At 44.6% G+C, this 15,346-nt stretch overlaps 1 long non-coding RNA gene across 1 annotated transcript in view; it reads left to right on the top strand.

Annotated features, from left to right (window-relative positions):
- Positions 1-15,346, top strand: part of LOC144577469 (uncharacterized) — a 551,905-nt gene that overhangs the window by 75,297 nt on the left and 461,262 nt on the right. The window lies entirely within an intron of this gene.

Raw genomic sequence — 15,346 nt, 5'->3', positions numbered from 1 at the left:
TGTGGTCTAAGGGGTCTCAGTGGGTATGACTGGTCCCTTTGGGTGTTGTCTCTCCCACGTACTTCTCACTCATGGTCGTCATGAGCCTCTGTGTTGGGGGCAGTCTGGGACTCCTAGAGTTTGTCACAGGCAAGGAAGCTGTGGCACAGGGAGGTAGAGGGGTTTGTTCAAGGTCCCCTGCAGCCGGGGGCCCAGTAGGGTCTGTGGCTGTGGGAATGGGACTAGAACCTCACTGACCCATAGAAGGCTCTCAGTAAGTCTTTATATCTTTCCTTTCTTTTCCTTCCCTTCCTTTCTCCCTCCTTTTCTTCCTCCTCTTCCTTCTCTCCTTCCTCCTCCCCTTTTTTTCCTTTCTTCTCTCTTTTCACCTTTCCCATCATGCTTGCCTCCTCCCTTCCTCCTCTGATCTCTAAACCTCCCAGTTCCCTGGCCTTCCCTACCGTCCCTGTTTTTAGCCAGTACTGTGCTCGCCACCTCCCAGCCTAGTTGAGCCATCTACCTCGTCCCATGCTTCCTGTGGCCAATGGCAGAGCAGCCTGCCCAGGACTGTGCGGGGCTCCACGTCTGCTGTAAGAAATATTATGTACTCTTACTGTAAAGTCTCACGCTTCACAATAAAAGGGTGTATATGTTGTGTGTGTGTGCAGTTTGAAAAATAATGTAGTTCTGCATGGGTTAAAAAATGGAAGAATAAAAAACAGTCTTCAAGTCCTGGGGTGTAGCTCTCCAAAGGCATCTCCTACCTGCCCCTTTCCAGCGTCACCTCCATCCCATTTAGTACTCACTCAGGTCAGTTCTCTTGCTTTTCTTTATAGTTTCACCTTTATAGTTTACGGGCTTTAACCCATTATGTAAAAAATTAAATTGCTCCTTGATTTGCTCTTCCATGTCTTCTTTGTTCTTTTTTTTTTTTTTTTTGCTCAGCATTGTTTGTGTAGCCAATGTCTATTGTTTTTCAGTGCTACACAATGTCCCATTTGTATGACTTTATCACAGTTTTTATTGATGCACTGGCCCTTTGATGGATACATTGGTCATCTCCAGGTTTTCTGATAATGCAAAAAACAAAATGCTGCTATGAACATTCTCGATCTTGTCTTCAGACGCACAGGTGCAAGGGGTCCTCAGGGAATATGCTAAAAATGGAACAGTTGGGTCTGTACTTTTATTGATCGATGCCCACTGCTTTCCAATTGCTGATTTCCAAGGAGGTTTGGCCCAGTTCATTATCCTACCTGTAGTAGGCAGGGGTTCTCAGTGCTCCACAATCACCAACACTTTGTACTGTTAGGATTTTTTTAAGTTTTGCAAGTATGATGTGATGAAGATGAAGTAGTGTTTCCTTTGGATTCGATCCTCATTTCCCTGATTACTAATGATACTAAGCATCTTGTATACATCTATTGACCAGTTTCATTTCCTTTGATGAGAAATGCCTTTCACTAGATATTTTGAGCTTCTTTCAAAAATTTGCTTTCTTTAAATGATTCTGTAAATGTTTTAGACACTCATCTTGCTAGTTATAGGTTTTTAAATATCATCTTTCATCTTTACATTTCTTTTTACTCTATTATATATTTTCATAAACAGAAGTAAATAATTTTAATTTGGTCAAAATTTATTAATATTTTCTTTTATAGTTAGCACTTGTTTAATAAATCCTTTCCCAACTTGAGACCATAAAGATGCTCTCCTGTAGTATTTTAGTAAACATTTAAATACTTTTTTTTCACAGTTTAGTTTTGTATAACTGATATTTTGCGTGTGACGTGGGGGTAAGGAAGCAATTTTATTTTTCTCAAATTAACGTTCAGTTATCCCAGCCCATATTGACTAGATCAGCTCTTTCCCATTGATATGCAGCACCAAATTTGTCAGGCGTCTGTCTAGGCACAAGTCTGTTTCTAGGTTGTTCTGTTCCATTGTTCAACTGTCTAACACTAAGGCTATTCTGATCTAGAGACTCCAGTTTCATGCTAATTCATGTATGAGAGAGCAAGTTTCCTCACCGTGTTCTTTTTAAAGAGTTTCCTTAATACCTTTGGCGTTTTGCTCTCTGGATACATTTTAGGGTGACCTCGTCAGCTCCCCCAAATAACCTGGACTTGAACACAATTCTATTAACTCTTTTTGGGGATAATTGACATCTTACACATAACAAATATTTCTCTTCAAGAACATGGCACATCTCTTTATATACTTAACTTTTCTTTGATATTTCTATATAAAATCTCTCAAATCTTTTGCTGAAATCATTTCATGGTTCCTTTTTTAAATATTTTATTTTATTTTATTTTTTTAATATTTATTTATTTATTTATTTATTTATTTATTTTTTGAGACAGAGTTTCGCTCTTGTTACCCAGGCTGGAGTGCAATGGCACGATATCGGCTCACCGCAACCTCCACCTCCTGGGTTCAGGCAATTCTCCTGAGTAGCTGGGATTACAGGCACGCACCACCATGCCCAGCTAATTTTTTGTATTTTTAGTAGAGACGGGGTTTCACCATGTTGACCAGGATGGTCTTGATCTGTTGACCTCTTGATCCACCCGCCTCGGCCTCCCAAAGTGCTGGGATTACAGGCTTGAGCCACCGCGCCTGGCCAAAGATTTTATTTTGAGATGGTTATAGGTTCATATGCAGTTGTAGGAAATAATACAGAGATCTCATGTACCCTTTACCCAGTTTCTCCTAATGGTAACATCTTGCAAAATTAGAGTACAATATCAGCCCAAAGCCGTTGATATTGATATGAAGATACAGAACATTTCCATTACCACAAGCATCCCTCACTTTGCTCTTTTACAACGAGACCTACTTCTTCCCTGCCCCACCACTCGTTAACCAGGGGCAACCACTCATCTGCCCTCCCTTTCTATAATTTTGTGATTGTAAGAATGCTGTGAAAGAATCATACAGTAGGCAAGGCACAGTGGCTCACACCTGTAATCCCAGCACTTTGGGAGGCTGAGGTGGGTGTATCATCTAAGGTCGGGAGTTCAAAACCAGCCTGGCCAACGCGGTAAAACCCCCATCTCTACTAAAAATACAAAAAATTAGCCAGGTGTGGTGGCAGGTGCCTCTCAGCTACTTGGGAGGCTGAGGCAGGAGAATCTCTTGAAGCCAGGAGGTGGAGGTTGCAGTGAGCTGAGATTGAGCCATTGCACTCCAGCCTGGGCAACAAGAGCAAAACTCCGTCTAAAAAAAAGAAAAAGAATCATACAGTTTATACTCCTTTGAGATCAGCAATTTTCACACAGCATAGTTTCCTGGAGGTCCATTCGGACTGTCACCTGTATCGAGAATAGTTTAATAGTTTGTTCCTTTTTATTGCTGGGTGTTATTCTATGTTATGGATGTATCATTATCATAGTTTGTTTAACTATTCACCTGTCCAAGGACATCCTGGTTGTTTCTAGCTTTTGGCTTTTGTGAATAAAGCTGCTACACACATGATATATGGCTTTTTGTATAAACATGTTCAGCCTGGCACGGTGGCTCAAGCCTGTAATCTCAGCACTTTGGGAGGCCAAGGTGGGTGGATCACGAGGTTAAGAGCTCGAGACCATCTTGGTCAACATGGTGAGACCCCATCTCTACTGAAAATACAAAAAATTAGCTGGGCATGGTGGCACGTGCCTGTAATCCCAGCTACTCAGGAGGCTGAGGCAGGAGAATTGCCTGAACCCAGGAGGTGGAGGTTGCGGTGAGCCGAGATCACGCCATTGCACTACAGCCTGGGTCACAAGAGCGAAACGCTGTCTCAAAAAAAAAACGAAAAACCATGTCTTCACTTTTCTGGGATAAAGGCCCAGGATCATATGGTAGTTACAGTTTTCATTTCAAAGAAACTGCCAAACTGTTTTTCACAGTGACTGTAACATTTTACATTTCTACCAGCAACGTAGGAGTGGTTTTTCCATATTCTTGCCAGTATTTGGTGTTGTGATAGTTAATTTTATGAATCAGTTTCTCTCGGGTGCCCAGATAAAGCATTATTTGTGGGTGTGTCCCTGAAGGTGCTTCTGGATGAGGTAAGCATTTGAATCAGTGGACTCAGCACAGTAAATTGGCCTCCCCAAGATAGGTGGGTGTCTGTATTTGTCTGTTCTCATGCTGCTAATAAAGACATACCTGAGACTGGGTAATTTATAAAGGAAAGAGGTTTAATGGACTCACAGTTTCACATGACTGCGGAGGCTTCACAATCATGGAAGAAGGCAAAAGAGAGGCAAAGTTTCATCTTACAAGGTGGCAGGCAGGAAAGCGTGTGCAGGGGAACTCCCATTTACAAAATCATCAGATCTCATGAGACTCACTCACTACCATGAGAACAACATGGGGGAACCACCCCCACGATTCAATTATCTTCACCTGGCCCTGTCCTTGACACATGGGGATTATTACGATTCAAGGTGAGATTTGGGTGGGGACACAGCCAAACCACATTAGTGTCATTCACTTGAGGCTCTGCTTAGAACAAAAAGGTGGGAGAAGAAGGCATTTGCCTCCCCTCCCCCCCATCTTACTGCCGGAGCTGGGACATCTCCCGTCATCTTGTCCTGCTCTCAGACTGGGATTTAGATATGTACCATGGGCTCCTCTGATTGTCAGGCCTTCAGATTTGGACTGAATTACCCCACTGGCTCTCCTGGGTCTCCAGCTTGCAGATAGCAAATTCTGAGATTTCTCGGCCAACTCTTCCTGATAAATCTCCTCTTATATATCTCTAGGAATATATAAGAACATTTCTGTTCTGTTTCTCTGGAGAACTTTGACTAATATGGGCATTGTCCTTATTTTTTAATTTTAGCCATTATGGTAGGTGTGACACGATATCTCATTGTGGTTTTACTTGGTATTTTCCTAAGGAAAGGTTGGCAGTGTCCAACACCTCTTCAGGTGCTTATTTGCCATTGGCGTATCCTGTTTTGGAGAATGTCTATAGATGGAATCATACAACTGTACTCTCTCATTCGTCTGACTTTTTTTGTCCAGCATGATGATTTTGAGACTCACCCATGTTGTTGCCTATATCAGTAGTTCCATTTTTACTGCTGAATACTTTTCTGATGTGTGGATATAGCACAGCTTGTCTACCAAATCTGCTGATGGGCATTTGGGTTGTTTCCAAGTCTGGCTATTACGAACAAAGCACGAATAAACATTTGGGTGTCAGAATTTGTATAGATATTTTGTTTGCTTAGTTGTTGGTGTATAAGAAACTGCTAAACTGTTTCACAAAGTGTTTGTACATTCCCCCAACCGTATATGAGAACTACAATTGCCTCACATTCTCTGCTACGCTTGATATTTTCATTGTTTTTAATTTAGCCATTCTAATGGGTGTAAACCAGTATTTTATTATGGCTTAAATTCGCATTTATCTGAAGACGGATGAAGCTGAGCATCGAATCCTATGCTTATTGACCATTCTTTTATTTTCTTATCTTTCACCCATTTTTTAAAAATTGGATTACTTGTCTTTTTATTATTGGGTTTTAAGAGTTCTTTTTGTGTTTTGGATTCGAGTCCTATGTCAAATACATATACTGCAATATTTTCTCTCAGTCCATGGCATTTCTTCATGTAAAAACATTTTAATTATTAATTTCATTGTTTCGGACCTTTTAACTGTATATATTTAAGTGTACAGCATGATGTTTTGATATATTTATCTTCATCTACACATACGTACTGAAATGATTACTGCAGTCAAGCAAATTAACAATCATCATCACATAGAGTTACCTTTTCTTTTCTTTTCTTTCTGTCGATCTTTCTTTATGGTAAAAGTAACTGAAATCTACTCTTTTGGCAAATGTCCAGTATACAGTATGAGCTGAGGAGCCACAGTCCTGTTTCTGTCTTTCTTTATGGTAAAAGTAACTGAAATCTACTCTTTTGGCAAATGTCCAGTATACAGTATGAGCTGAGGAGCCACAGTCCTGTTTCTGTCTTTCTTTATGGTAAAAGTAACTGAAATCTACTCTTTTGGCAAATGTCCAGTATACAGTATGAGCTGAGGAGCCACAGTCCTGTTTCTGTCTTTCTTTATGGTAAAAGTAACTGAAATCTACTCTTTTGGCAAATGTCCAGTATACAGTATGAGCTGAGGAGCCACAGTCCTGTTTCTGTCTTTCTTTATGGTAAAAGTAACTGAAATCTACTCTTTTGGCAAATGTCCAGTATACAGTATGAGCTGAGGAGCCACAGTCCTGTTTCTGTCTTTCTTTATGGTAAAAGTAACTGAAATCTACTCTTTTGGCAAATGTCCAGTATACAGTATGAGCTGAGGAGCCACAGTCCTGTTTCTGTCTTTCTTTATGGTAAAAGTAACTGAAATCTACTCTTTTGGCAAATGTCCAGTATACAGTATGAGCTGAGGAGCCACAGTCCTGTTTCTGTCTTTCTTTATGGTAAAAGTAACTGAAATCTACTCTTTTGGCAAATGTCCAGTATACAGCATGAGCTGAGGAGCCACAGTCCTGTTTCTGTCTTTCTTTATGGTAAAAGTAACTGAAATCTACTCTTTTGGCAAATGTCCAGTATACAGGATGAGCTGAGGAGCCACAGTCCTGTTTCTGTCTTTCTTTATGGTAAAAGTAACTGAAATCTACTCTTTTGGCAAATGTCCAGTATACAGGATGATCTGAGGAGCCACAGTCCTGTTTCTGTGCATCAGCTCTCTAGACTTCCTCATGCTGAGTAAGTACAGCTTTGTCTCCTTTGACCTACAGCTTCCCGTTTCCCCGCTCTGTGCCTGGTAACCATTGCTCTACACTGTTTCTATGTGCTCATTTAAAAGTTTGTGTATGTAAGAGAGATCATACAGTATTTTTGTTTTTGTGTCTGGCTTATTTCACTTAGTATAATATCTTTTAGTTTTGTCCATGCTGTCGCAAATAGTAGGGTTTCTTTCTTTCTTAAAGTGGAGTGATATTTCATTATATGCGCACGCAGGCACACACAATGTCTTTATCCATTTATTTGTAGTTTGTTTTCATGTCTTGGCTACATAAATAGCGCTGCAATAAATGTGGGCGTAAAGGTATCTTTGCGATGTGATTTTGTTTCCTTTCTGTATATACCTAGAAGAGAGATTGCTGGGTTATGTGGCAGTTCTATTTTTAATTGTTAAAAGGATCTCCATGTTTTTTTCACAATGGCTGCACCAATCAACATTCCCCCCAACAGCGTGCAAGGGTTTCTTTTCCACGACTTCCTCGTTAACACTTATGTATGTCAGTCAGTGGCTTTTTTCTTCATTTTCTTAGCAGTGTTTTTCAAATTTCTTAGTTTTGACAAAATCCTATTGATTTTTTTATCTTTCATGGTCCATGCTTTTTGTGTCCTATTTAAGAAATCTTTGCCTGCCTCAAGATCATGAAGATGTTTCTTCTTTTTTCCCTAAACGTTTCATATAAGTTATAGCCTTTGCGCTTAGAGTTCTAATCTATTTTTGTTTTTATATATGATGTGAATGAAAGGTTAAGGTTCTTTTTCTCCCTAAAGGGATGTGCAATTGTACCAGCACCATTTGTTGTAAGGACCATCCTATCTGCTCAATTACCCAGGACTGGGGCTAGACTTAAGGAGACACAGAATTTAAGGTGGCACTCACTCTCAGGCACCAACCCTACATTTGCAGGAGCCTGGCAGTGAATGCCTCCTTAAATTGATTCCATGGCTCCTGGCTGGCATCAACCACTGTCTGGTAAGCACCTACCAGGCAGATACACATTAAAAAGAATACCCCACATAAAAGAGTGACCTCATCCAGGCATGTAAAACGACCCACTGAGGACACCCAGACCTCTGCTGTGAGCTTCAGGGCCACACTCCAGTCTCCTCAGTACCATCTCCAGGGTAGCTGATGGTGTCTCACATTTAGCCTGGCCAGCACTGAGCTGATTTCCCTGTTCACCGGGCTCCACCACAGGCAGGTAATGAACGGAACTACCTAAGTCTTCCGTGTTTGATTCTGAAGGTTGTGCACTGCACAAGAGCACTTGGCAGAGAGGCAGAAAGAGCCTAAAATTCAGCCATGCTGCCCTCATGGAGCCCTATTCCCAGATATGGGGTTGTGTCTGCCCAGAGGAAGGGTCTTTGCGGGAATTAGCAAAGTCATCCTTAGTCTCCTGTCTTCCTTATACCCATTCTCAGCCCACTTACCCGCTAGTTCACTGTGCACCAGCACAGGGGGCTTCTTTCTGTCCCTGGAGCACACCTGGAAACACCATATGTTTCTCTCTAGGGAATTAGTCTTTGCTATTCCTTCTGCTTGGGACTCTCTCTAGATTTTTCTTCTGATGGTTCAGAGTTTATTTCAAAAGCCACCTCCAGGAGGCCCTCCCTGATCACCCAAGCTGAAATAACTGGCCACTTTATATCACAGCACATTGCTTTGTGTTTTCCATAGCAATTCTCCACTTTATTTACTTGTTGGGAGAAGCAGTCTGCCATGGGCCCTGAGCACAGTCTTGCCATCCCCCATAAGACTTCTGCGGGGTCTTACAGGGGATGGCAAGAAGGCAACGTTCTAGTGACTCTTTTCCTGGGCTACTTTTCAGGATTGTGTTTTTTCTTTTTTTTCTTGAGTTTTTATTTAGATACAGTGGGTACATATGCAGGTTTGTTACATGGGAACATTGCACAATGCTGAGGCAACCACCGCCTCCCAGGTTCAAGTGATTCTCCTGCCTCAACCTCCTGAGTAGCTGGGGTTACAGGTGTGCACCACCATGCCTGGCTAATTTCTGTATTTTTAGTAAAGACAGGGTTTCGCCATGTTGGCCAGGCTGGTCTCGAACACCTGACCTCAGGCGATCTGCCTGCCTTGGCCTCCCAAAGTTCTGGGATGATAGGCATGAGCCCACCATGCCCGGTCTGGAGAGGTGGTTTTCTGAACCACCTCCACTCAACCGTCTAGTAGGTCTGTTGTTCCCATATTTATGTCTATGTGTACTCTATGTTTAGCTTCCACTTATAAGTGGGGATTGTGTTTTTAGTGAGTAACCTGGAGAGAGTGGGTTCACGTCTCCCCGTGGACACAGAGCAGACTCACTCACTGCTCACCCGCAAAGTGCTGACTCCTTGAGGTTCTGTGTGGCCCTCCTGTAACACAGCCCACTGCGTGAGAGACATGCATCGTGAGCCAAGTGTCACCTCCCTGGGGACACGGAGGCGTGGGGAGAACTGTCAAGAGTAACAGGGAAAACAACCCCAGCTTCTGTGTTGCCAGCCCTGGATCTGCATGAGGAGCTGAACCAGCTGCCTCCTCCATATTCTCTCTTCACGTGCTCACAGCAGTTAGGCGGGGACATCTAATTATCCCCTCTGAGGCCAGGAGCAGCGAGGTGACTTAAGCCAGCCACACAGAGCTGGCAGGGGCTGGAGGTGAGAGGAAGGGGACCTGGAGCCGGGTCTCGGGCTGGGCCACCTGCATACTCCAGGGCAGTGTGGTGCAGTGATGGGAGTCAGGGACTGCATCTTTGGGATCCTGGCACAGTCTCCAGAGTGCTGTTAGGCCAAGTGCTAGATACATAATTCATGTGTGCAGAGAACTTGGGATTTGTGAGAAGGAACATTCTGTTCCTTAAAAGGCTTTTGGCCTTAAGGCTGTAGCAGGGGGGCATGACCTTGTCACTATGCCTCATCTGGAACCCAGATGGAGAAGGCAGGGGGCCACAGAAGCCTTGCGGTAGATGACTGGCCTCCCTGGGAAGCCCTTAAAAGGGTTTAAGAATTCATGAGCTTCTTGCTGAGTGACCTCAGACACTGTTCAAGGCACATCACAGGGGGTGGACGTGGCCCATGGCCCACACTTTTTGAACAGGCAGAAGCAGTTGAGGCCAGCAGGGACAGCTACATGCACAGGAAATCCTGCTGTCCTCTGAGGCCTGGCCCCAACACTCCCTCCTGTGTTCACTCACTCAGTAAGACATACTTTTTCCTGACCACTCACCACAGGGTTCCCCTCCCACAGACACTTTGGAAAAGGTGAGCCCTGCACCTCTAGTATCTGGACATGTGGGTCACCAGGGGACCAGGTTCAAACACAGATTTCTCCTGAACCAGGTTCTCCAGAAGGGGGACTGTGTCGTGTGGATCTTACAGGTTTCCCGGGTGAGTCTGATGCCCACTCATTTTTCTCCCAATCCAAATTAAGCCCTCTCTTTCCTAGGGCTCCCTAGGACTCTGCTATGAAATTGCAATTCAACTCAATTTGATTCAATTTAATTCAATCCCAATTTAACAAGAATTTACTGAGCATGTCACACTATGCCACACACGAGACGGAAGTAAACTACAAGAAACAGAGGCTCAGAAAGGTTAACTTGCTCGGGTCACTGAGCAAATATGGGCAAACCCAGGATTTGAGTCCAGACCCAGATGAGGCTGAAGTGCCAATGTCTTCCATGCTATTGTATGTATATTTTAGTCAGACCAAGGCAAAGAGAATTAATGATAAAGTGAGGAAGAATTAATCAATTCCTTCACCGATTCATTCTTTTATTCAGCAGGTACTCCATTCATCTATCCAAAACGTGTTTCCTGAGCACCTACTATGTGATGAGCACTGTGTGCCTGGAAGGGGTGGCCAGAGTGGTAGAGTTTCAACAGCAGTGACAAGGAGCCAAAGTATAGCCAAAAGTTGCCTATTTTGGAGGCTGAAGAATCAGATTTGCATCTTGGCTCTAACTCTGCTAGCTAATGACATCAGGCAAGCGACTTAGCTTTTCTGAGCAGAGGTTTTTTATCTGTAAAAGTGAAGGATTGAATGAAATGGTGGTAAGAGTGCCTAGTGCCAGACCTGGAACATAGTAGGTACTCTGTCCGTGGAAGTATAGGACACCGGGGTGGCAGGGGGAAGGGAGGGGCCCGTTGTGTACAGGCGTTGCCCAGGGGCTGATGTTTGTTCTAGTTTTAACAAATCTTCTGCTAGATTACAGAGAAAGAGGCCGGGTGGTTTCTTCTTTATCCACAAAACATGCCAGCACCTAGCAGACGCTGGGCTTAAATGGAGTGCTCTGGGAATGCTTCATGAATGAACAAACGAATGAGCTCATAAGCATCTATGGCTGGGTAAGTGGACGGACGGAAGTAGGCAGGAGAATGAGGAAGGTAAACATCTCTCTCTGCCCTCCTTGACGGCCAGTCTAAGTTGAGATGTAAGTGTAAAATACACGACTTCCAAGACCTAGTCTAAAAAACTTTATGATTTTTAATATCAGTTACATGTTGAAATGACAATACTTTGGATATACTGGGCTAAAGGGAATATTATTTAAATTAATTTTACTGGTTTCTCTGTAATGTTTCTAAAGTGGCTTCTAGAACATTTTACATTGTACACATGGCTTGCATCCTGTTTCTGTTGACAAGCACTGGCGCAGTCCATTAGGAGCACAGCTCATCTGTGAGGCTGGGCTGGGGTGCAGGAGGGCTGGAGGGGCTAGGCTGGCTTCGTGGTCCTTGAGGGTGACTGGTTTGGGACACGTAAGCAAAGGGAACAGACAAAGTGCTCCAGCAAGGGAGACAAGCACAGGCAATGCTAATCCGAATAAAGCCCCCATTTCCCAAGCAGACAAAGCAGAGTCATTTCAAATGCAGCCACGCTGGTTCTGCTCTCTAGGGAAGACGACAGCCTCTTCTGCCCTGGCACCCCAGGCCTGGACCCAACACCTTAACTGGGAGCTGGGATGTAAATGCTCACCCTCAGGAATCCCAATCCCAAACCATTCTGCGTGTCTGCCAGCATCTCCCACATACCAAAAGGAAAGCGTCTCCTCCCCAAAGCCCCAGCTAAGCCCTTCCATGCCACCTACACTTGCTTTTCTTCACAGGAAACTTCCAGATCTCCAGGCACTGTCCCCAGAAGGTGATTGCTGTTTTCGCTTCCTTGGTTGGTTGCACCTCCAAAGAGTCTGATGAACTCATTTTAATTAAAGTGCTGATTGCATTGGGAGGAAATGATGGGGAACATGCAGTCTGCCGGAAAGGGTGGCAGGGTGGTGAGGCAGGAAGCTAATTGGAAGATGCTTCTTCCTGCAGCTCTGCCTGCCCAGGGCGGCCACATCCCATTATCTCTCAGAACAGCAACAATAATGATGATAGTGATCACGTGGTCTCCAGCCTGCTCCTGTCACCCAGCATGTCAGTTTTCCCAGCCCCTTAGCACCCATCACATAGTTACTCCCCAGGGCAGCTCTGCAAGGCAGCCCAGGCCAGGGCAAGGTGTCTGCATTTGGAGAGGAGGAGCCACTTTCCTGATGTCACCCGGTTCAGAGTGGAAGGGCAGGCCTTGAGCTCAGCATCTGGGCTGGAGGTTGCCACTGTCTCATGTCCCACTGCTCTCTGGAATAAGTTGAGTCCCTTCGGAACCTTGCAGGGTAAGAGCTTGGCTTAGATTCTGCCCCTGCCCAGACCCAGTGACTTAATCTCGGAAGCCTCTGTTTCTTTCTACATTGTATAAGGCAGAGCTAATACCACCGAACTCACAGGACAGCCAGGCTTGGATTGCAATCTCGGTGCCTCTGTTTGAGCCCTTGACTTGCCCTTCAATGCTCCTCACATCACCCAGGGCATAATGTTCTGACATTTTGATGTCTGAGCTCCTCAGCACGGCTGCCCCACCCCTTCCAGTTCTGTCCCCTCCTCCCATTCCCCCGCCAACCTCTTAACTCCTCTTTTTCATTTCCCTCTTTGCCATCTCTTTGAACTAATTTGTCCTCCCCAAACAAGCCGTGTTCCTGCTGTACCCTCAGCCTTTGCCCACAATGTCCCTTCCTCCTAGAGCACACTCTTCCCTTCTTCCCCTTCTGCTGCATCTTCCTCATCCTTCATGGCTCCGTGAAGATATCCCCTCCTTCAGAACCTGGTGGGGCTCAGTGGGTACTCAGTTTCTGTGCCCACCATCTTTGAATCACTCATTGCTTACCATGCTAGATGCAGCTCCCTGCACTCTAAAAGTCCCTGGAAGACACGCTCCTGGCTTCCTTGACACTGGGACCCAGTGGCTTTCTCTTAGACTGGAGTTACAGGTGCGAGGATTCCGGAACCAGGCTGGCCTGGATGCTGTTATGGAAGTCCCAGAGAGATATGTTGAAGTCCAAACACCCAGAACCTGTGAATATGACTTTACTGGGAAGTAGGATCTTGGAGAGGTTACCAAGTTATCATAAGATCATTAAGGTGGGCCTTAATCTCATATGATTTATGTCCTTATAGGAAGAAGAGAAGAGACACAGAAACTCACAGGAAGAACAACGCATGATGACGAAAGCAGACACGGGACTGATGTCCCTGTAAGCCGAGGAATATCAAGGCTTCCGCCACCACCGAAAGCAGTGAAGAGGCAAGGAAGGATCCCACCCGGATTCTGGGGAAGCACGGCCCTGCCGACACCGTGATTGTGGACTTCGGGCCTTCCAAAGTGTGGGAACAAGTTTCTATTGCTTTCAGCCACCCAGTTTGTGATGCGTGGTCACAGTAGCCCCAGGAAATGAAAAGAGATGCTAAACTCTACAACTCAATGGTGTCTAATCTTGAACAACTTGCTTATGCTCTGTGCTTCAGTTTCCTGTAAAATTAGGGTAATTATGGCCCTTATTTTATGGATTTGTGAGGATTAAATGAATTAATAGTGTAAAGCCAAGTAAACAAAAACGCTATATATGAATTAGCCGTTCTTATTATTTGTAATGATAGGTGCTAAACATTTTATCTTAAAAAAATAAGCAGAAGAAACACACCTGGTAGAGGTTCCAAAAGTGTTCATTGCCTCTCTTTTTGTACTCGCCACATACAGCTGCCGTTTCATCCTGGCACCCTATAGTGGACACGTGTCGCTTGTGTCTGTCCAGTTTTCATTCTCCCTCCTCTGGTTACTGTGCTCCAGTTCTCTCTCTCAACAACTCTCCTTCCAAGGGCTTCAGCTGGGGCTGATGCTATCCTCCATCACCATGGACTATTTTATTCAGGGAGGACACATGGTGGTCCAATGAGAGAGAGCCTTGGAGTTTTGACTGGAAAAAGAAACTGTCTGTCTGAGAAATTGCTAGGAAGTTGGGAACTGCTAGCAGTCATCTTCCTACCAAAGCCAACTCGCAGGAAGCAGAGCTGAGAGATGAAGAGAGAACGTTTCTAGTAACAGCATTTGAGCATCTGGATCCTTTGGGGCCTGAAGGCGTATCTACCTCTGAACTTCTCAATTACCAGAAAAAATAGAGCTTCATCTCCTGAAAGCAGAAGTGGGGTGTTGCAAGTGATGGAACCTGGAATGAAGAATCAGCTGAGTGGTGACTAGTGTGAGAGTGACAAGGATTTCTCTAACTGCAGGTGGGAAGTTGGCCTTCCCTGTTATGCAGAAGCAAATCAGCTGGCTAAAAGTTGTTTGCTTGTCCTGGGACCAGGACCCTGTGCTGACTGGTATTGGACTTTAAGAGACATGGCAGAAAAAGGATTTTGGAGCGTGCTGACTGCTTCTTACAGACTTCAGTAAATCCTTACAAGAAAGAGGTGAGCTTTGATGGAAGCTGGCACATCCAGGTGGTGACAGAGAATAAAATCTGGCTTTCCTACAGGAGGCCTTTTTATTTGGTCTCTGGCTATTAATCTATGTTGACCAGGAGTCAGATAATCTTCCTCCTTACAGAATTAGAAAAACCAGTTCTGTTCCTTAATAAGGTAAATTTGGGGAAAAGAAACAGAGCAAGACATGTAGGATCCTGGAAAAGTGTGACATGGGCCTCACACTCCAGCCCCTCCCAAGTATCACTCTCGTGTCCCACGTGTGCCACAGGGTGAGAGTCGCTCCATAAAAAGACATCACTGGGATTTAGCCTGGGCACAGAGCAAGTGAGCATGTCCATCTCTCTACACTTTACTTGCAAGGTTGCCTAGCCAAGGTGGTGGCCACATTTCTGAGGGGTGGTTGGGGTAGAGAGAGAACAGAGGGAGACCTGCTTCCAATCTGTAGAATTTCCCAAGCTGTGCATGACCTGCTTCCAATCTGTAGAATTTCCCAAGCTGTGCATGACCTCCGTGCAAGGACTAGACTTCGAGCAGAGTTCTTTCTTTGGGTGCTGGTCCATGGAGTTGTCCAGACACAACAGACGAGGATCTTAGTGAGTCTGTAAGTTGCTGGACTTCTAGAGAAATCCTAATCGTGAGAATTAAAAGCCTGAGTTACTCAACTCCCAAGACAATGATGAAGTTTTGAACCTACACCAACAAGAACTGGATTGCTAAAGACATGCAGCTGTCAAATAAGCTTCCTTCATGATCCAGCGTAAAGATCAACAGCTGAGGGGGATCTTCCCAGAGAGCAGAAACAGGG

The sequence above is a fragment of the Callithrix jacchus genome, chromosome 8 (assembly GCF_049354715.1).
Source record: "Callithrix jacchus isolate 240 chromosome 8, calJac240_pri, whole genome shotgun sequence".
Classification (NCBI taxonomy): Eukaryota; Metazoa; Chordata; class Mammalia; order Primates; family Cebidae; genus Callithrix; species Callithrix jacchus.
The sequence above is the reverse complement of the archived record's forward strand: the minus strand, read 5'-3'. Positions and strand labels throughout refer to the sequence as shown.